A 22,177-nucleotide genomic window follows, 5' to 3' on the forward strand; every position below is an offset into this window, starting at 1 on the left:
TACAGTATAAAAGTATTATTCATTTCAAAATTTCTAACAAGTGGTATCAGAGTTGCTAGGTTTATTTTTGAAGAGTGTTTTTGCAGGTATAGATGGAAGGCAATAACACAATGATCAGGTTGACAAATAATAACTGGCAGATTTAGAAATCCAAAATGGAGGATATTCTTTACTATAAAGACTTGTATGAGTCAGTTGAAGGAGATAGTGCGAAACCAAAATATATGGCTGATGGTGATTGGACAAAATTGAACCGGAAAGCAGTTGGTACAATCAGACAATGACTTGATGATAGCGTGTACCACCATGTAGTAAGTGAGAAGAGTGCACATGAGTTGTGGAAGAAACTGAAGTCATTTTATGAGCAGAAAACAACAAATAACAAAGTGTTTCTAATTAGAAAAGTTAGTAAATCTGAAATTCAGAAGAAGTGCAGGTGTTGCTGAGCATTTAAATGAGTTCCAGAGCTTGATTAATCAATTATCAGTGATGGAGATGACCTTAAAAGATGATGTTAGGATCGGGGACGCACTTAGAGGACCGGGGTGTTTCCGGTTTCGGGAAGGGTGACCGCTTACAATACACACAACACTTTGGTGATAGTTCGGTTAGAGACTAAAACCGTTCTCAGCACTACACAAGCTATCACAGACTCTTGAACCGGGTTCAAGGGCGGAAATGTCTGTTTCAGTTTGAAACAACGTATGCGACTTAGATGATGTTTTAGAAGAAGTCGGTTTTATGGATATGAGTGGACCGGTTTAAGGAGTACGATTAATTTGGTTTGAGGTTAGACTAAGTGAGTAAATAATGAAAGCGAAGGAAAGAACACGAGACAAGGATTTTTATGGATGTTCGGAGCAAACTCTCCTACGTCACCCCGTCTTTTCAGGTTATGAGAAGGATCTCCACTAACTTTTATAGTTACAACAACACTGCCGGTCGAGCCCAACTCGCTACTCGCCGGTTACACCAACTCACTCTTTGATGTAATACAATAATTCAACGCAACAAGATATAGAAAGCTTCCGGTTTTAGACACACCGGTTTGGAATGTAAAAGTTTATCTCTCTAACTTATTGCTTTTATGATTCGTTTTCTGTGATGCTTGATGCATTAAATGAGGACGTTTTGTCTTCCTTTTATAGTTGAGAAGAGCCAACGGTCACTTTCTTCTCTCTCCTCTGGATTGGTTGATCATTATCACGCCGGTGCAGAGAGGTTGCTTGCACGTTTCACCTTCCTCAACACTTGGCAGTCATGCAGGCAACTCTGAGTGTAAGATGACATAATCGGTTTTCAGATTTGGACACGTGTTGGACATGCACCTCATGTTGTCAACTTCAGATCAATAAAGCATCATTGCTTTCCTCGCATGCTTCCGATCGGATCTGATCTTCTTTTATTCCTTCAAGACACGTCTGTTTCGTCATGTTATGTCACTCTTGAAGTTTGAATTTTCCGGTTTTGTCTCTTGTGCAGTATGATCCGGCTGGTATGTGAACTTTTGTCTTTGCTGACCGGTCGCTTGAGAGTGTGAAAACCGGTTCCTCTGATCTTTGACTTGATCAATTGGAACAGGTTTCTTTGAAGTATTTCAGCAACCGGTTTATGATGCCCCAACCGGTTCATACGATTTGATCTGTACCTGCACATGAAAGTTAACACCTGTTTAGTTTTTCTAGCCGGTTCCAAAAATTAACTTTACTTAATTTTTCTATCAATTTCTCCCTTTTTGATTATTTAGAATAAATATTCAAAACTTGTAATGTGTGGCCGGTTTGAAAATTAACTTTCTTAATTTTTCTATCAATTTCTCCCTTTTTGATTATTTAGAATAAATATTCAAAACTTGTAATGTGTGGCCGGTTTGAAAAACTTGTTTAGCGAAATATGTATTCAAAAACATGTGTTTGATTTTTCAAAAAGGTATGTGGAAACTAACAAAGAGAAATATGATAAAATAACCAAGTTCTGAAACATAGTTAAACATAAATTGTTTTTAAGGAAAGAAAGAAGAAGACTAAGGCTTGGATGATCCCCTCTTTTCAAGATCTTTCTCTAGTTCTTTTTCAAGCCGCCTTCTTTCTTCCTCTTCCATTGCCTTCCACTCCCTGTCGCGTCTTTCAGCGTCAATCAGTATTCCGGCCCATACACTTGAGATGCCGGGAGTCCTTTTGCCAAATCCAAAACCGGCACAAACTGGTTTTGGTGGAGGAGGCGGTGGAGCAACAATTGGTCTGGAGCTTGTAGTTGCGGTTGAACTTTCAATTGTCCTCTTCTTGCGCCGGTTGAGTTCTTCGATGTCCTCTTCTTCTTCTTCTTCATCAAGAGGTTGCACATTCAGCCCGACTGGTTCCATTGTTTTTCTTTGACTGCTCTGCACCCGTTCCCTTTCCCTTTCTTCATCTTGCCTCCTCTTAGCGGTTTCAGCATCAGACTCGATTTGCTCTTGAGTCTTGCTGACTTGGAGTTTAGACATCTCCCCAATTTGACAAGCCATTGCCTGCAGTATATCTATTAGAGGGGCGGTTGCGGTTTGGATGGACTCGACGATCAAGGATTTGACGGAGGTTTGCACAGCCTCATCTATCATGGACTTGATAGATGTTTGAACGGTGTTTGCTATTTCGGTTTGTACAGATCCCCATATAGTGTTTGACAGATTAGCTTCAGCTATTGCAATCCTCTCATCGGTTGCAGTTTTATAACTTCCAAGACATGAATCAATGGTATCAACCACCGCCTGCTTCATTTGATCGATTTCCGGAGCCTTAGCGGTTTGAGAAGGATCTTGTTCCAGGTTTTCCGCTGTTCTAGAAGTCTCCCCGGCAATAAAGAAAGGCTTGCTTTTGTATAGATCGGCATTGCTAAGTTGGTGTCGGCAGTCGTTTCTCCATTGTGCATCAAGATGGTCAAGGCTTTGCAGGAGCTTTTCCCGCACTGGAAGAAACCGTTCAGACATTCTCATTTCGATTGGAGTTAGCGTTGCTCCTTCCACTTCCTTTAGAGCATCTTCAACAGCTTGTAACCGGGCGTATTCGCGAATTACCGCGATTTTGTTGAAGGCGGGTTGAAGAAGATTGGTGTGTGCCAGCTTGAGGGCCCTTTCTTCTAGCTTTATGAGTCTGTCCCAATGTTTGTTACCGCTCATCCCTGGAACCATATCCGATAGCTTTGTCTCACAACGGAGCTTTACCCACATGAGGTATGGTGAAATCATATCATTTGCACTCTAGTTCATGTCCCTGAGGAGTCCTCGAATAATTCATCTTCTTGTTCTGCTGAAGGATTGGCCGTGTCCCCGGTTAAGATTTCTGGTTGGGGGCCGGTTTGCAGAGTCCCTTTTCCTGTCACCGCTGAATCTTCAACAAGGACCTCTTTTCCTTTGTTGACCTGAACTGACCCTTCAGGTATGATCGCTGAATCAGTTGGCCCATTTTGAGCCGATTGGTTTGCTGTGTTATTTGGAACTGACTTGTTCCCCGCGGAACCGGATGGTTCCTGTTCTTCAGAACTACCCTCCTGAGTCGGAGGAGTGATGTTTGCGGTTTTGGCCGTTTCTTCGACCGGTTGAACTTCACTTTGATCAGGTATCTCACCCTGATCAACTAACTTACGACGACTTGACACATCGTCATCGGTTTCCCTTGCAATGTCTTGGACAACGTTCTCAATAGCTTTAGAGGTATTTAAGCCTACGTCGGCTATTACCTCTTCGATTATTTTGCTTGGGGACTTGGAGTTTTCAGAGTAGATACTAACCTCTGCTTCCTCCTTTGATGCTGACTCGGTTTTGTGGCTCCCCGTCGGTTCAGTTTGCCTTGGTGAGTTATATGGAACAGGGATAAGACGAACGATGTTGATGGGGATGGGTTGGAAGACGTCTCCGGTTCTTTCTGGTGGATTGTCCGAGGAAAGGGTTTTCTCGGAGTCCGCCAGTTTGTTAGAGCTCTTCCTTGCAGTCGACTTTTTCCTCCCCTTCGTTTCTTGTGCGGCTTCGGTTTCAACCGCCTTTCTCTTCGGTTTCTTTTGTTTGGAACATTCTTCAGCCGGAGCAGAAGAACTGGTCCCCTTGGACGACTTTGTTCTGGAGGACTTCGGTTTCACCGCTTTATCGGGCTTCTCAATCATCGACTCTGAGTTGAGAATATTGTTGGTGGGAGCGGTTCATCTTCACCAAGATCGAACTTGAGAAACTTAAGGATTTTCACAATCTGCATTGCGAAGGCCTGAACCCGGCCATCCTTCTTAATCACCATCCCACAGAATTCTTCGAAGATAACCGCTCCCCAATCCACCTTGTCACCGCGGACAATGGCCATCAACATTTTGAGCTTAAGTTTTGTCAGGTTATCGAAGTTACATCCTCTTCCCTGAAGTGAGCGAGCGATGATGTTCAGCAGCCATCTGAACTCCGGTTTTAGCTTGTTCTTCCGGCTGGAGTAAATCACCAGATCCTGATCTGAAAACGATATCACCAACCGGACAGCGTTAGACTCTGCATCGGTTAGATCGGTTTTGAGATCCAAACCGGTGTTGGGTAAACCGAGAGCTTCAGAAAATAGCTCCTCGGTGATCAGAATGTCCTTCCCGTTGACGGTGGCGGAGACCTTCCTCTTTGTCAGCGTCGCCGTCGTCAGAAACTCCATCACCGCCGCCGGATAAACAGTTAATGGACCATATAGAAACTCCTCCAACCCAGAATCTCTTAGAGATTGAAGAACAACCTTGTTTTTATCATCAGCGTGTTCATTAATATCCGCGAAATCGACCTGCAACATCCATTGGAAGGGAGCTTTGCCTAGATCCATGGTAGATTTGAAGAAGAAAAGATGAAGAAAGAAGATGATCGGAGATTAGAAAGCCTTTGAAGATCTGGAAATGTTTAGAGAGAGAAAGCGCATGTGTCGAATGGGCTGGTTTGAACTTATATAGACGACGGTTCCAAACGGTTGGAAGACGAACCGTCACTTGATGATGTTTTGGCGCCAACTTTCCCTCCAAAAGTTACTGTAGTAACTTTCGGCGGTAAATGCGGAAAATCAATGGGCGGTAAATTTTGGGAGGTTAAAACCGTGGGCGGTAAATTTTTCAAATTTTTCGTTTTGCCTGAGATTCCGGTTTTACTTGATGCGTTGTTAACCGGAAGTTTCGGTTAACATTAAGGTTTTGTGTTTAAATTTTAAAAGCCGGAAGGAAAGATATGAATGAGAACCGGAGACTTTCAAAATTAGATATTTTAAGCGGTTTTGGTCGTACAACAAAATGACCAAAAACCGGAAAGAAAAACAGATAACTTAGTTTTCTTTGAACCAGTCCCCCTCCACCATTCTTTCGTATCACTTGTTCACAGTGTTGTCAGGTGTCCGTTCCTCAATCCTTGATATCCATCTTTCCAACATGGGTATGGTGATGGTATTGGACGGTCCGACCGGAACACCGGGTTCAAGGTGACGGCGCTGAGCCATCAGAAACCGGGTGATTTGAGGGGCGAAGCTGGTCCTTCCCCTTGAAGCGGTTATGAGCGACTTCAGGTTGTTGAAAAGGTAGGTTGCCCAATTGATCGACGAGTTGTGGATGATGGCTATCATGATGTCGAAAGCCTCCCGGTTGTAGTTCTGGTTTGGCATTCAGCCCATGATAGACCTTTGAACCAAGTCATGCAGGACTTGGTAGTGAGGAGCAAGTTTCTATTTCTTTCCAAAGTCTTTGATCGGAGCGTTGGAAGAAGAGACGATCTGAAAGAAGTCTTCCTTAGCCGGAAGGAATGGCGTCGGGAAGTCTGAAAAGCCTTCGGTTGGAAGGTGAAAGAAGTTGGCAAATTGCTCTTCGGTAATCCGAAGAAATTGGCCATCGATGATGGTGCAGATGTTGCCATCATCTAGAATGTGGCCATTGTTGAAGAACTCACACACCTCCTCCACGAGGATAGTGTCTGAGCCTTTGAGAAAACCTTGAAGCCCCAATTCTATGATCGGTTGGAAGATGCAGTCATGATATCTGCAGTCTTTGACGTCTTCGAAGTCGACGATGAGGGTGTTTCTGAGTTCAGCTGACATTGTGAGGACGAATGAAGAAAGGTTGAAGGGATTTTCTGATCTTTCAAGCTTTAGAGATAAGGAATGCAGGAAGCGTGTTTTGAAAATGGAGGGTTGAGTCCCCTTTTATAGCTTGAAACGGTTGAAAGCATTTAATGAAGATATTTGAAAAATCTAGCCGTTTATGTCTGGTCATTAATGACTTTGTGATTTTTCAAGAGAATAAAGACATGTCTTGTCGAATCAAGTCAGACATGCTCATTGAGAATGAAGATTTCTGTTTCCAAGAGTGATTTGATTTGATTTGGTACGACGCATTAAATATTTGATCAATAATGATTTTTGAATTTTAGATTAAAGTGGAAGGGAATAAGCTTCATTAATTGGGGTACCAAACCGGTAGTACAACAAAATTACCGGTTTTGGAAAAGAAAAGAAATGAGACAAGGAAAGATAGGCTAAACGTTAGATGACTCAGCCGCTTGATTTCTTTTAGCCTTGACTGCTTCCCACCGGTCAACCAGCTCTTGTACTCTCTCTTTAGTGAGCACATTCCTTAGATGGAGGGTCACGAAAGGTCCGGAGTGGATGTCCAGACTGGCACAAAAACTGCTCAGCTGAGGAGCGTAGCCGGTTTTGTTGGAGAGGAGCATTTTCTTCAGGTTGCTGAAGATGATCCAGGACCAATTAACTGGTGTCCCAACCGTTACAGCAATCATCATCTCGAAAAGCCTTTGGGTGTAATAGTAGCTTTTCTCTCTGCCCAAGATGGACTTTCTTAGAATCTCACAGAGAAGCTGGTACTTGTGAGAGAGTTGGCTTTTAGCACCCCAGGGTCTAACCGGGATGTCAGATCCTGAGAACCGACGACACATTTCTTCCATGGTCACCGGGGAGTATGTTATGTCGGTTACCCCTTCAGTGGGCAAACTGCAGTATACAGCGAAATCTGTCTCGCTGAATAGAAATTTCTGACCGTAGACTTGTGTAACGATTATGTCTCGATGCACTTCTTTTGCGGTCTGGAAGAATTCTTCGACTACTAGATAGTCGAGAATGAATCTGTTTTCAAGGAAGCTTCTTAGCCCGCTTCTTTCGACGGCTAAGAACATTTTTTTAACTTCGTGATCTTCATATTGGTAGATTGAGTTAAAATCTGCCAATAGAATCTTCTTTGCTAGAGAGTTGGAGTTCATGTTCTTGAGAGAGAATGTTAAGCTCAAGACTGATACTTGTGAATAGTAATCTTGTGAAGATTTGTGAAGGTTTAAGGGTGGTTTATATAGCCAGGGGTTCAACTAGATTAATAGGTTTAAGCATGCTTGATGATGTCATCAGTTATTTAATAGGCTTTAACTTGTTGAAGTAAATAATGTTTATTTCCAAGGCAGAAACTAATTATTACCAAGATATTAATGATGACAAATATCTATTGACAAGATGTGAGTCTCCCTCTCTTGATGATGGACACATGTCGTCATCTCGATTGTGGTAGACTGTTTTATTTATTACAGGCTTCATTTTTCAAAATATGCATGAAAACTTAGTTAGTCATCCCAGGTTAACTGGAGAAGTTCATTCCATCAGACCAGAATGCATTTGTACTAAGCGGTTTTCCATGACCGGTTTTAGTAGGATATTTTGTTCCGATTGTGAGGAAATGTTGATTTACGTCAATATTTGTTCAACTTTGGATTTATTATATCCACTTCAATCTGGTTATTTCAACCGTATAGTAAGTATACATGTGATTTGAAGTTATGATGTAATCGGGCATAACTGGAGACTTCCTCCCGGTTAGCATTTTTGATTTATCAATGGCCTATTTGAATATGGTTTGAGAAGCGAGAGCTTCTCCCTGAACACATATCCCGGTTTTATACATGCATGCATAATCATGATATGAGTTGATTAAGATTAGTAAGTCCCAAAATATTTCGAAAGTGAGAGAACTTAGCTTCCTGTAGCGGTTTCGTGAATATATCCGCTACTTGTTGCTCGGTCGAGACATATTCCAGCCGGATGTGTTTCTCCTGAACGTGCTCCCGGATGAAATGGTGTCTTATATCGATATGCTTTGTTCTTGAGTGCAACACCGGATTGTATGTAATCGCTATAGCGTTGGTGTTGTCACAGAAAATTGGAGATTCCTTGGCTTCTATCCCAAAGTCCCTTAGTTGCTGTTGGATCCAGAGAAGTTGTGCACAGCAGCTTCCGGCCGCTATGTACTCTGCCTCTGCGGTTGATGTTGCAACAGATGTTTGTTTCTTGTTGCTCCAAGTGACTAACCGGTCACCTAAGAACTGACAGGTTCCACTTGTGCTCTTTCTATCGATCTTGCATCCTGCGTAATCGGCATCTGAGTAGCTTATAAGGTTGAAACTTGAGTCCTTTGGGTACCAAAGTCCCACTTCTTGAGTTCCCTTCAGATATTCTAGGATTCTTTTGGCCGCCGTATAATGAGATTGCTTTGGATTTGCTTGGAATCTTCCGCATACTCCAACCGCAAACAGAATGTCAGGTCGGCTGGCTGTTAGATATAGCAGTGATCCGATCATTCCTCAATATGCTGTGATGTCAACGGCTTGACCATCATCATCTTTGTCCAGTTTTACGGAAGGGCTCATTGGCGTAGCCGCTTCGGCGCATGTATCCATTCCAAACTTCTTCAGCAGTTCGGCTGTATACTTCGGTTGGCTTATGAAGGTTCCGGCTTCAATCTGCTTAATCTGAAGTCCTAGAAAGAAACTCAATTCTCCCATCATACTCATTTGAAATCTATCAGTCATCATTTTTGAAAACTTGTCACATAACTTTGGATCGGTTGATCCGAATATAATATCATCGACATAAATCTGAACAAGTAATATTTGTTCCTTTCTTTCAAATTTGAAAAGTGTTTTGTCTACCGAACCTATTGTGAATTTGTGATCAAATAAAAATTGTGTCAATGTATCATACCAAGCTCTTGGAGCTTGTTTCAAACCGTAAAGGGCTTTGTTCAGCCGGTAAACATGATTTTCGTGTTCTAGATTTTTGAAACCTGGAGGTTGATTAACATATACCTCTTCATTTACTTTACCGTTTAGAAAAGCACTCTTAACATCCATTTGAAAAACTTTGAAATTTTTAAAAGCTGCATATGCTAAAAATATTCTAATGGCCTCAAGTCTAGCTACAGGGGCAAATGATTCTTCAAAATCAACGCCTTCTTCCTGTTTATAGCCTTGAGCCACTAACCGGGCTTTGTTCCTCGTAACTAAACCGTCTTCATTGAGTTTATTTCTGAATACCCATCGTGTTCCTATAACCGGTTTGTTTTTCGGTCTAGGGACTAGGTACCAGACTTTATTTCTCTCAAACTTGTTTAATTCCTCTTGCATTGCTAGTATCCAATCGGGATCTGACAATGCTTCATCCACCTTTTTCGGCTCAATTTGTGATATGAAAGCTGAGTTTTCATAGTGATCCAAATTCTGTTGCCTAGTTCGGACGGGTGAGGATATGTTACCTATTACTAGTTCAAGAGGATGATTTTTGTTCCTTCTGAGATTAATCCGAGACGTGTCTATCAAGCTTTCGGTTGGCTGATCAAGGTTAGACTGATCGGTAGGTTGAACAGAGTCAGACCGACCGATTTCTTCAGTAGAAGCTGAAGAGTCAACTTTCTGCGGTAAAGCAGCTTGATCAGGCTGAGTTTCAGCATCAACCGCTTGGTCCTTGACAAATCGTCTAAAAACCGGAACCTTGTCTTCATCATCATAATAGATATTAAAATTTTCCATTCTGTTGTGAAGATCGAAGGGTAATGCAGTGTTTCATTCAACCGATTCATCGAAAACAACGTGTGCGATTTCTTCAACTGTTAAAGTCCTAGTATTGTATATTCTGTAGGCTTTACTCACAGCTGAATATCCCAACATTATTCCCTCATCGGATTTAGCATCAAAAGCGGTCAAGTAATTCTTGCCGTTATTGTGAACAAAACATTTGCTACCAAAAATTCGAAAATACCGTACGCATGGAATTTGATCAAAGTAAATTTCAAAAGGAGTTTTAGAAAATCGTTTAGTTACTAAAGATCAGTTTTGTGTAAAGCATGCGGTATTGATAGCTTCAGCCCAAAACTTTTGAGCAATACTCGAATCAGCTATCATCGACCTTGCGGCTTCCTTGAGAGTTCGGTTTCTTCTCTCAGCCAGGCCGTTTTGTTGAGGAGTTCTGGCACTAGACAACTCGTGTCTAATACCGGAGTCATCAAGAAAAGTAGTTAAATTACTGTTTATAAATTTAGTTCCTCTATCACTTCCGATTTTGTTCACTCGAATAGATTTTTCATTTTGTATTCTCAAAATCAGTTTAATCAGGTTTGGAGTTGCTTGGCTTTTAGAAGCTAGAAAAGTAACCCAAGTAAATTTAGAGTAATCATCAATGACTACCATAGTATAATGCATGCCTCCTAAACTAGTTACTTTAACCGGACCAAACAGATCCATATGCAAGAGTTCTAAGCATCGTTCAGATTGATAATTTCCTTTACTTTTGAAAGATGACTTTACTTGTTTGCCCATTTGACATGCGGCACATACTTTATCTTTTGAGAACTTAACATTTGGAAAACCGTGAACTAGTTCCTTGGAACATATGAAGTTGATTGTTTTGAAATTCAAGTGATTTAACCGTTTATGCCAAAGTCAGTTTGGATCATTTTCGGCTATCATACACACAGGTTTTTCAAAATCAGTTTTCCAATTTACTTTATAAATATTTCCCATCTGGTTACCGGTTAAAAGAATGTCATTATCCTGATTTTTAACTAAACATGAGTTTTTATGAAATTCAACTTTGTAACCCACATCACACATTTGACTTATACTTAACAAGTTAAAACGCAGTTCCTCTACCAGCAATACATTACTTATGGATAGATTACCATGGACAATCTTACCCTTGCCCACGGTTTTACCTTTTTAGTTGTCCCCGAATGTAATAATTGCTCCGGTTTCGTACTTGATGTCGGTTAGTAGCTCTTTGTTTCCGGTCATATGCCTTGAGCATCCACTATCCAGGTACCATTCTGAATTCTTTAGCCGGTTGCTACTCCTAACCTGCAACAAACAATTATTTACACCTTTTTGGTACCCACATTCAGTTGGGTCCATGGTTGATTAGTCCCTTTGGGATCCAGACTTGAATAAGTCGGATCACTTTCCCGGTATCTGTTTTTATGATATTTGGCTTAACTTCTTGGCTGTTGCTCAAGAATGCCTTATGTTGTGATGAGTTTCTTTGAGGTCGAGTTTTATTTGGTTTATTTGGTTTCCGGTTGGCTTTCATTCTCTCAGGATGAAGCCATTTTTCTAATTCAGTAGGTCTTACATACTTAAGTGTTTCTTCCGGTTTTAAATCATTTTCGGTTTTTAAACTCTTGACAAATCTTATGAATGGAAAGTTGTCTTTCGTGAGTTTCATCCCGTTAGGTTGTTTTGATTCGTTTTGTTTATTTGGTTCGTAATCGATACCAAACCTACACTTAGGGTGTCTTTTATAATTACAAATTTGTTTTACAGCTTGACGTGATCTCTCCCACGCAGTCGTGACGTACATTGCTCGTTCATCGGTTTCATTTACCGGTTGAACTGTCTTCTCATTATCGGAGAATAGTTCATCCGGTTCATTCATTTCGGGTTCACATGTTTTATCATATACATTATTTGATTATTCGGTTTTAGATTCGAGCGGAGTCGGTATGTACGCAGATATGTTTCTGAACTCAGCAACCATTTCGTTGAGTGCAGAAATCAGATCTTGTTTGGTAAACTCGTCAGAAGAGAAATCGAATACCTCTTCGTCGTTTGCCATGAAGCAGGTTACTCTCTCTTCACTATCTTCATTATCGGAGTATGCCCACTCGCTTCCACCGTCGGATGCAATGAGTGCCTTCTGAATCTCCTTTCCTTCGTCTGCATGCTGATCATCGTTTCTCCGGTAGTCGTTTCGTTGGTTATCGTTTCTCTGGTAGTTGTTTCCCTGGTACCGGTTGCCTTGATAGTTGTTTCCCTGATAGTTGTTTCCTTGATAGTTTCCTTCCGGTTTTCTATCGTCTCTCCTTGGTTTTCTACATTCTGACCTGAAATGTCCAAGTTGCGGTTGATGTGGATGCTTCATCTTCGATCCGAGACTTGATCTCGAACTCGTAGGCTTTTAGATCCTCGAACACATCATGCAACTTCATCTGCCCGAGGGTGCTTGATTCCCTCATCACCATGGTCTTGATATCCCAAGTGCTTGGCAGAGATCTTAAGGCTTTGATGATTACTTCTCAGTTGTCATACTTCTTTCCGAGTGTTTGAAGCTCGTTGACTACACTGGTGAACCGGTTACTGAATTCCTTCATGTTTTCCCCCGGTTTCATCCTGATGTTTTCATATTTCTGTGTAGCCACCAAAATTTTGTTCTCCTTAGTTCTTTCGTTTCCCTCATGGATCTGAATGATCGTTTCCCAGGCTTCCTTTGCACTATCACAATCTGATATTTTATTCAAGGTGTTATCATCTATAGCCTTGTAGATGTGCCTCATGCAGTGGTTATCCAGGTTACTCCGTCGTCGATCTTCATTTGACCATTGGTCTACCTCCTTGTTGATCTTGATCGGTCCTTCTTTCAGGACTCGGCTCATCTCATCATCTAACGTAATCAGATGTAGATACATCTGTTTCTTCCAACTGCTAAACGCTTCGCTGTTTAGCATTGGCGGCTTGTCGCTGTGGGTCATGCTTCCCATCTTCTTCGGTTGCTTGAGTGCTAAGAACCTCGCTCTGATACCATTTGTTAGGATCGGGGACGCCCTTGGAGGACCGGGGTGTTTCTGGTTTCGGGAAGGGTGCCCGCTTACAATACACACAACACTTTGGTGATAGTCCGGTTAGAGACTAAAATCGTTCTCAGCACTACACAAGCTGTCACAGACTCTTGAACCGGGTTCAAGGGCGGAAATGTCTGTTTCAGTTTGAAGCAACGTATGCGACTTAGATGATGTTTTAGAAGAAGTCGGTTTTATGGATATGAGTGGACCGGTTTAAGGAGTACGATTAATTTGGTTTGAGGTTAGACTAAGTGAGTAAATAATGAAAGCGAAGGAAAGAACACGAGACAAGGATTTTTATGGATGTTCGGAGCAAACTCTCCTACGTCACCCCTTCTTCTCAGGTTATGAGAAGAATCTCCACTAACTTTTATAGTTACAACAACACTGCCGGTCGAGCCCAACTCGCTACTCGCCGGTTACACCAACTCACTCTTTGATGTAATACAATAACTCAACGCAACAAGATATAGAAAGCTTCCGGTTTTAGACACACCGGTTTGGAATGTAAAAGTTTATCTCTATAACTTATTGCTTTTATGATTCGTTTTCTGTGATGCTTGATGCATTAAATGAGGACGTTTCGTCTTCCTTTTATAGCTGAGAAGAGCCAGCGGTCACTTTCTTCTCTCTCCTCTGGATTGATTGATCATTATCACGCCGGTGTAGAGAGGTTGCTTGCACGCTTCACCTTCCTCAACACTTGGTAGTCATGCAGGCCACTCTGAGTGTAAGATGACATAATCGGTTTTCAGATTTGGACACGTGTTGGACATGCACCTCAGGTTGTCAACTTCAGATCAATAAAGCATCATTGCATTCCTCTCATGCTTCCGATCGGATCTGATATTCTTTTATTCCTTCAAGACACGTCTGTTTCGTCATGTTACGTCACTCTTGAAGTTTGATTTTTTCGGTTTTGTCTCTTGTGCAGTATGATCCGGCTGGTATGTGAACTTTTGTCTTTGCTGACCGGTCGCTTGAGAGTGTGAAAACCGGTTCCTCTGATCTTTGACTTGATCACTTGGAACAGGTTTCTTTGAAGTATTTCAGCAACCGGTTTATGATGCCCCAACCGGTTCATACGATTTGATCTGTACCTGCACATGAAAGTTAACACCTGTTTAGTTTTTCTAGCCGGTTCCAAAAATTAACTTTACTTAATTTTTCTATCAGATGAGCTGCAAGCCTTATTTCTCTTGGGATCATTGTCCGACAGTTGGGAGACATTGGTTGTGACAGTCAGTAATGCAGCTCCGAATGGTGTTCTTACTATGAGTATAGTTACTAACAGCTTGTTCAATGAGGAGACAAGAAGGAAGTCAACTAATACAAATAGTGCACATGCCCTTGTCACAGAGAACATGGGAAAAGATGAATATCGACAACAATCAAGAGTCCATAGCAAGTCCAGAGGCAGATCAAAATCTAAGGAAAGATAATGTTATCACTGTGGTAAAGAAGGTCACATGAAGAAAAATTGTAGAGCCTGGAAAAAACTACAAAATGAAGACAAAAATCAGAAGAGAGATGATGAAAACAGAAATACCACAGGCACAGTAACTGCAGATGATGTAGTGATTCTTTCTTGTGAAAAAGAATAATATCTACATGTAGAAGGTCACCAAGGAGCTGAGTGGATAGTTGATACAGGTGCTTGCTATCATGCTACACCAAATAGAGAGTTTTTCACGACTTACAAGGCTGGAGATCTTGGTACAGTGAAGATGGGTAACAAAAGGTTTAGTTAAGATATGCCAAATTCCACCAAATATACAAATGGAACCTAAATACTAGTCACTCAAACATTGTGGGTATTTGTGATATTTGTTTGCAGACATAGCTGGGATATTAGTTAATACTTACAGATGTGCGACATATTCCTGATTTGCGTCTAAACTTGATATTAGGTGATGCATTGGACAAAGATGGATTCAAGCATTATCTTGGTAGTGGAGAATGGAATCTCAGCAAGTGATCAATGATTGTAGCAAAAGGGAAGTCGTGGCACTCGTTATACCGAACCCATGTGAAGATACTCAAGAATGGGTTGAATGCAATACAAGCTGAAAACTCTCTAAATATGTGGCATCAACGTCTCGGCCACATGAGTGAGAAAGGGTTACGAATTCTGGTGAGGAAGCTTCACATCCCCTCAACCAAAGATGAGGTTCTGAATCTATACGACTACTTCCCATTTGGTAAGCAACACAGAGTCTTTTTTAGTCAAACATTAGAAAGGAAACATAATGTGTTGGACTTGGTTTATTCTGATGTATGTGGTCCTTTTGAGGAGGAGTCATTGGATGACAATCGATACTTTCTAACATTTATTGATGATGCATCTAGAAGATGTGAGTTTATTTAATGAGAACGAAAGACCAAATATTTAATTACTTTCAAGAGTTCCATGTCATGGTAAAAAGAGAGACAGACAATAAGTTGAAATGTCTTCGTTCTGATAACGGGGGAGAGTATACCTCCAAGGAATTTAAAGCATATTGTGTAAAATATGGAATTCGACATGAGAAAACTGTGCCTGGAACTCCACAACACAATTGTGTGGCTGAGAGAATGAATCGCACCATTGTATAAAAGATGAGATGCATGATGAAAATGACAAAGTTGCCAAAACAGTTTTGGGCAGAAGCAGTTCGCACAACTTGCTATCTCATAAACAGGTCACCCTTTGTTCCTTTGAAGTTTGAAATACCAGAAAGAGTATGGTCTAAGAAGAATATTTCATACTCGCATCTAAAGGTGTTTGGATGCAAAGTATATGTGCATATTTCAAAGGAGCAAAGATTCAAGTTGGATGATAAAGCAATTCCATGTATTTTCCTTGGATATGGAAATGAGGAATTTGGGTACAGATTATGGGACCTAGAAAAGAAAAGAATTGTTAGATGTAGAGATGTTGTGTTCTTCGAGTGTCATAATGGGATAAATCTAGAAATAAACGAGAAATCAGAGAGAGTTGATGAGTCCATAAAACTCATACCAATTCCTTCACATGTACAGTCAACAGTTACAGATAAAGATGAACAAAATGAAGAATCCACTAAGAAAACCTATGACATGAATGGTAATAATGATGATGAGACTGTTTATGATGTTCCTAAGCAGGGGGACAACATCATCAAGAGGAGCTAGAAGATCCAGAAGAGGCCGCATTAAGAAAGTCTGAAAGAGAGCACTAACCTTCCAAAAGTTACCCTTCTTCACAGTATATTCTATTGACAGAAGAAGGATACCCAAAATGTTTTCAAAAGACACAAGTTCATAAAGACAAAACTAAATGGCAGAATGCAATGAAAGATGAGATGAAGACATTGCAAAAATGGGCACATATGAGCTGGTGGAATTTCCTAAGGGCCGAAAGGCATTGAGAAACAAATGGGTGTTCAAGCTAAAGAGAGATGAAAATGGAGAAATTATGAAGTACAAAGCTCGACTTGTTGTAAAGGGTTTTGGACAGAAACAGGGCATCGACTTTGAGGATATTTTTTCACCATTGGTAAAGATGACTTCCATTGGTACAATGTTAGGTCTAGTAGCTAACTTAGACCTTGAGCTTGAGCAACTTGATGTAAAAATTGCATTTCTTCATGGTAATTTGAAAGAAGAGATCTACATGGTACAACTAGAGGGATTTGAAGTGAAAGAAAATGAGAACATGGTTTTCAAATTGAAAAAAATCTATGCGGTTTGAAACAAGATCTAAGATAGTGGTACAAGAAATTTGACTCTTTTATGATGAGTCATGGGTACCAGAGAACCAAGGCAGATCCGTGTGTTACTTCAAAAGATTTTCTAATGGAAAGTTTATAATCCTTTTACTTTATGTTGATGATATGTTGATGGTAGGACATGATGCTTAAATAATAGTCATGTTGAAGAAGGAGATGTCCAAGACATTTGACATGAAGGACATGGGTCAAGCACGTCAGATATTGAGAATGCAGATTACTCGTGACAGAAAGGCTAAGTGACTTTGGTTGTCACAAGAGAAGTACATTGAAAGGGTGCTTCAAAGATTCAACATGTAAGGAGAAAAGGAAGTAAGTTGTCCACTTCCTAGCCATTTTAAATTGAGCAAGAAGATGTGTCAATCAACAAAGAAAGAAAATGATGAAATGTCAAGTATTCCATACTCATCACATGTAAAGAGTTTGATGTATGCAATGGTTTGCACTAGGCCAGATATAGCGCATACAGTCGGTGTGGTAAGTAGATTCCTCTATAATCCAGGAAAACAGCATTGGGAAGCAGTGAAGTGGATTCTTAGATATCTAAGAGGCACTTCCAATTTGTGTTTGAGTTTTGGAATTGGTGAAACTGTGTTAGAAAGTTACACAGATGTTGATATGGCTGGAAATCTAGATCACAGAAAATCTACTTCGGGTTATGTGTTTACTTTTGCTGGGGGAGCCGTGTCATGGAAATCCAAGTTGCAGAAATGTGTGACTTTGTCAACAACAGAAGCAAAATACATTGCAGCAACTAAAGCTGGTAAGGAGTTATTGTGGATGGTTAGATTTCTCTTAGAGTTTGGTATGCAACAAGAAGATGCAATTGTTTTCTGTGATAGCCAGAGTGGCATAAATTTGAGCAAGAATGCTACATATCATTCCAGAACTAAGCATATTGATGTGAGGTTTCATTGGTTAAGAGATGTAATTGAAAACCAACAGATGGAGCTGAAGAAAATCCACACGGATAAAACCCGTCAGACATGTTTATGAAGATTGTTCCAAAAGACAAGTTCAAGCTCTATTGTCAGCTTGTCGGCATGAATACCAAGTGATGACTTGAAGATCGGTGTGCCTCTCTCCGTGGGCTGGAGGGGGAGATTGTCGGGCCTTTGGGTCCAGCCCAATCATGCATTTAATTAAACAAGTAAAACCTAAGAAATGCTGCTCATTCTATCACTACTAGAGAGAGAACATTCTGCTAAGAATAGAAGAAACAGAGGAAGAAGAAGAGAAGGAGACAATAAAGATCTCCTTACATTTATCACCTTCAGGTTCTAATTTCTTGTTGTATATCTAGACTATCTTAAGTCTAAATAAAATTGGTTTTCTCTGTTTATATCTCAAATTTGGGTTTAAAGTTAAGAAGAACATTTGTATTCGTTTCTTGTTTATAGTGAAATTTGTCGGTTGGCCCCGTGGTTTTTTACCCTCCAATTTGAGAGAGTTTTCCACGTAAATTTGGTGTTGTCTTGTTGTGTGCTTGATCTCCTGTTTTAGATTTGGATAACCTGTGCATTTATCCATCCCACATCATTTGATTACCGTATAAAAAGTATTCTTCATTTCAAAATTTCCAACACTACTGCCAACTTGTTATACGAGACATCAAACATAACAATTTTTCCAAAGTTTCCAACTAAAGATGAAAGGGGTCACTAAATGAGTTATATGAAACAATTAGTTTAATCATTACAGAGGAAAGGCCAATCAGTGATTCAAGAATGGTGTTGTTAAGTTTGTTGTGACAAACGTGGATGGTTTTCAAATATTTGCATTTTCCCAGACTTGAAGGTATGTTACCATGTCATCTATTGTTATACAAGTAAAGATCTGTAAGATATGTTATATTGCCAAGGGATAGTGGAATCTCTCCACTGAGTCGGTTATCACCCAATTCTATTTCACTTAAATTTTGAAGATTCCCTACTGAGTTGGGTATAATTCCTGTCAACAAGTTTCCATTCAAGCTTAACTCACCTAGATTAGCAAGTCTTGAGATATCGGTGGTATGCTTCCATTAGATGTAGTTTCCTCCTAGAATTAATGATGTTAAATGGGATGATAAGTTGGTTATTGAGTTAGGTAACCTACCTCCAAGGTTGCTATATAGGACACAACAATCTCCTCCAAGTTACTACAATTTGTCATAGAGGTGAGAAATTCGAGATCACCTTCACTAGCACTTCCAAGATTGTTAAAACCAACATTGAAACTTTTCAATTTTTGTAGGTTTTCAAACCTAGGATCTATGCTTCCATTAAATTTGTTATCGACAAGATTAAGATCTTGAAGATTTCTAGCATTAATCAAGGACATTTGCAAGGGCCCTACGAACATAGTTGAACTCAAGTAGAGTGTTTGTAGATTCGAAAGTGCTACAAATATGTCCGGCCTTAGAACACCATAGAAGTTATTCAATGATAATGATATAACTTGGAGGGATGATAGGTTATACAGTGAGGGAGGAAAGACACCTGAAAAGTTATTTATGGCCACTTCAAAATTAGTCAGCCTTTTCAAGTTATTCACTGTAGCAGGAATTTCTCCATCTAAATTGTTATATAAAAGTTGAAGATGAAGTAGATGGGTAAGGTTACCAAGAGAATGTGGGAATCTTCCTATGAGGTCATTGTTGGCAAGGGACAAAACCACAAGATTTGACAACAACCCGATTTAGAAGGGATTTGTCCTTGAATGTTGGTGTGATCAAGTGATAAAGTTGAGAGTTTAAAGCAACGGGAGAGATTGAAAGGAATTTGACCTCCAAGAGTATTGTAGTTCAAGTTGAGAACCCGAAGCCTAAACAAGTTAGAAAGTTGAGAAGGGATTCCTTCATAAAAAGAATTTTCAACAAGGTTGAGTGAACGAAGGAAAGAAAGGTTACCAATATGAGGAGATATCTTTCCCACCAAATTCAAACCTTTGAGAGACAAGCTAATGATTCTTTGGTGTCTGAGGCCACATGTTACACCAGTCCACTGGCAGAAAGGGATTGATTCATTCAGGACACTAGAGAACTAATAGATTCATCATTTAACTGAGATTTGAAGTAAGAGAGAAAGTTTGCCAGTTTCATTTTCTAGTGTGGTTTAGAGCTGGACAATGATTTGGAAAATACAAACTGATATGATCCAACACGATATTTGTACGGAATGACACGGTATGATATTATCTCACTCGGGTCTTGGATTAAAACGATACAAGCATGAAACAACACGATCACGACACAATTATGAGTTTATACTATAGTAATTGTACACAGTTACGAGTCGACACAGACACAACACGAGTATAGACACGACACAAGTATAGACGCGACACGAGTACGAGTATACACACGAAACGATATAAACACAATTAGTCACATGACCTAGGTTACTCACATTAACATTCTTTAAACCTATTATATTTTTATTCAATTAATAAATTATTTAATTTCATAAATATAATATTTATAATTAAAATTAAATATAATAAGATAACGATATTAAAAATATTAACTTAAATAATATAAATTAAAATGAAATATAAATTAAAAAAATAAATTATATGAATAAAAATGTGTCTATTAATAATTCTCTTCCATATTACTTTTATTAATTACTTATTTATTATTTATTTATTATTTATAATTTCAATTATGGTTAATACATTAAATAATAAATATATGATAATAATTTTAATTTTAATAATATAATAATATATATATTTATAATTTTTACCCACCTTTCCCACTTTTTTCCCTATTTTTTTACTTAAACTACCCACATTTACATTAACATTACCAAATTAACACGTAATTGATCACATATTTAATTGTTTATCATCAGATATCTTAAAAATCTTACATTACTCCAAAATTTTACAAAATAAGAAACTTTAACTAACATTTTCTTTTTATAAAATAAAAAAATTAAATTAATTTTATTAATTAAATAAAAATATAATTTTTAAAATTAATATTAATTCAAAAAAATGCAATAGTAAATATTTATAAAAATATATTTTAATCTAAAAAATTTCAAACTATTTTTAATTATATAAATAAAATATTAATAATATATCAATTCTAATAAAAAAATTTCTAAAAAGAGTATCTACTATTTGCAATAATAATGGATTGATATTTGTATATCATTAAATTATTTTTTTTTAAAAATTTTAAATTAGTCTAAAATTTTAAAAATTAATAAAACATTATAATTTTTTATTTTATTTTATCATAAAAATCTCCCATACTTTTAATTATATAATAATAAATAATCGTATACCTAATTAAACAATTAGGTATAAATTCTTATCAAATATTTTAAAAATTATAAAATTTTACATATTTAACTAACTTAATATATATATTTTAAATAGATTAATAACTTTATAAGAACAAATTTAACTAATTTTATTTGAATAATTATTTGTAAGTTTTAAAACACATTTTAAACAATTGACACTCAAATTATTATTTATGAAATTATAGGTTAAAATTTATATTTACATATTTTACATATTAAATAACATTTAAAATAAATTTTATACATTTAACTTATTAAATTAATTTAAATTTTAGAAATTAAAATAAATTAATAATCATATTTTATAATTTTTACTAACAATATAATTTAATATATATAAATAAATAAATAATTAACATAAGTGTGTCAAGATACGATTGTGTTGACACGATGACAAAATTTAGTCGGAATAATACGAAATACGAATTTAAACACGTGTTAACACGACAAGAATAAACTTGTAGACACAAATAATACGACACGAAAGAGTATGTGAATCATAATATTGAGTGGTCAAGACACGATACGACATTGATAAGATTGAGACACGACACAGCACGATTACACTAGTAGAACAAGTATTTTTAACGACCAACATTAACCACAGCGACCATACGCTGTGGTTAATATTTTTTATTAGTGTCGGTGATCTATTTTCGTAAAAACGTGGTTTTGTCTTTTTTTTCGTAAAATCATTTGAAACAGATTTTGTGAAAATCAAAAAATAACCACGACTTTTAATTTTTTTTAAATTATTAACCATGGCGTCCTAAAACCGTCACGACTTTGGGAGAACGCCGTGGTTAATAATACCTATAGTCTCCTCCCCTAAAACTGTGGTTAATAATATATATATATATATATATTAAAGTCTCCGACTATGCCTCGATCGTGCCAAAATATCAAGAAACATGTCATGCTATGTGATCTAGGAATGTCTATCTTCAATCCCATGACTAGACATTGACAAATGTTAAGTGATGTTTGTGACTTTGCAGCTTTTTCCGGTTGTGTTGCGTTTGAGTCTATAGTGAAGTCGTCTTCAAGTGTTTCTACTGAATCAACACTACTTTCAGACTCAGTAGTGTAGTGTCGCTGGATTTAGTTTTACTCTTACCAGCTTTATCTTCTTTCTAGGACACGCAACCCATTTTTTGGCTTACTAGATTTAGTCTGGCCTGATGTCGTTCACTGACAATTTTTTCTTTAGTAAACATGTCGTGG

This window comes from Impatiens glandulifera, chromosome 1, assembly GCF_907164915.1.
Source record: "Impatiens glandulifera chromosome 1, dImpGla2.1, whole genome shotgun sequence".
Taxonomy (NCBI): domain Eukaryota; kingdom Viridiplantae; phylum Streptophyta; class Magnoliopsida; order Ericales; family Balsaminaceae; genus Impatiens; species Impatiens glandulifera.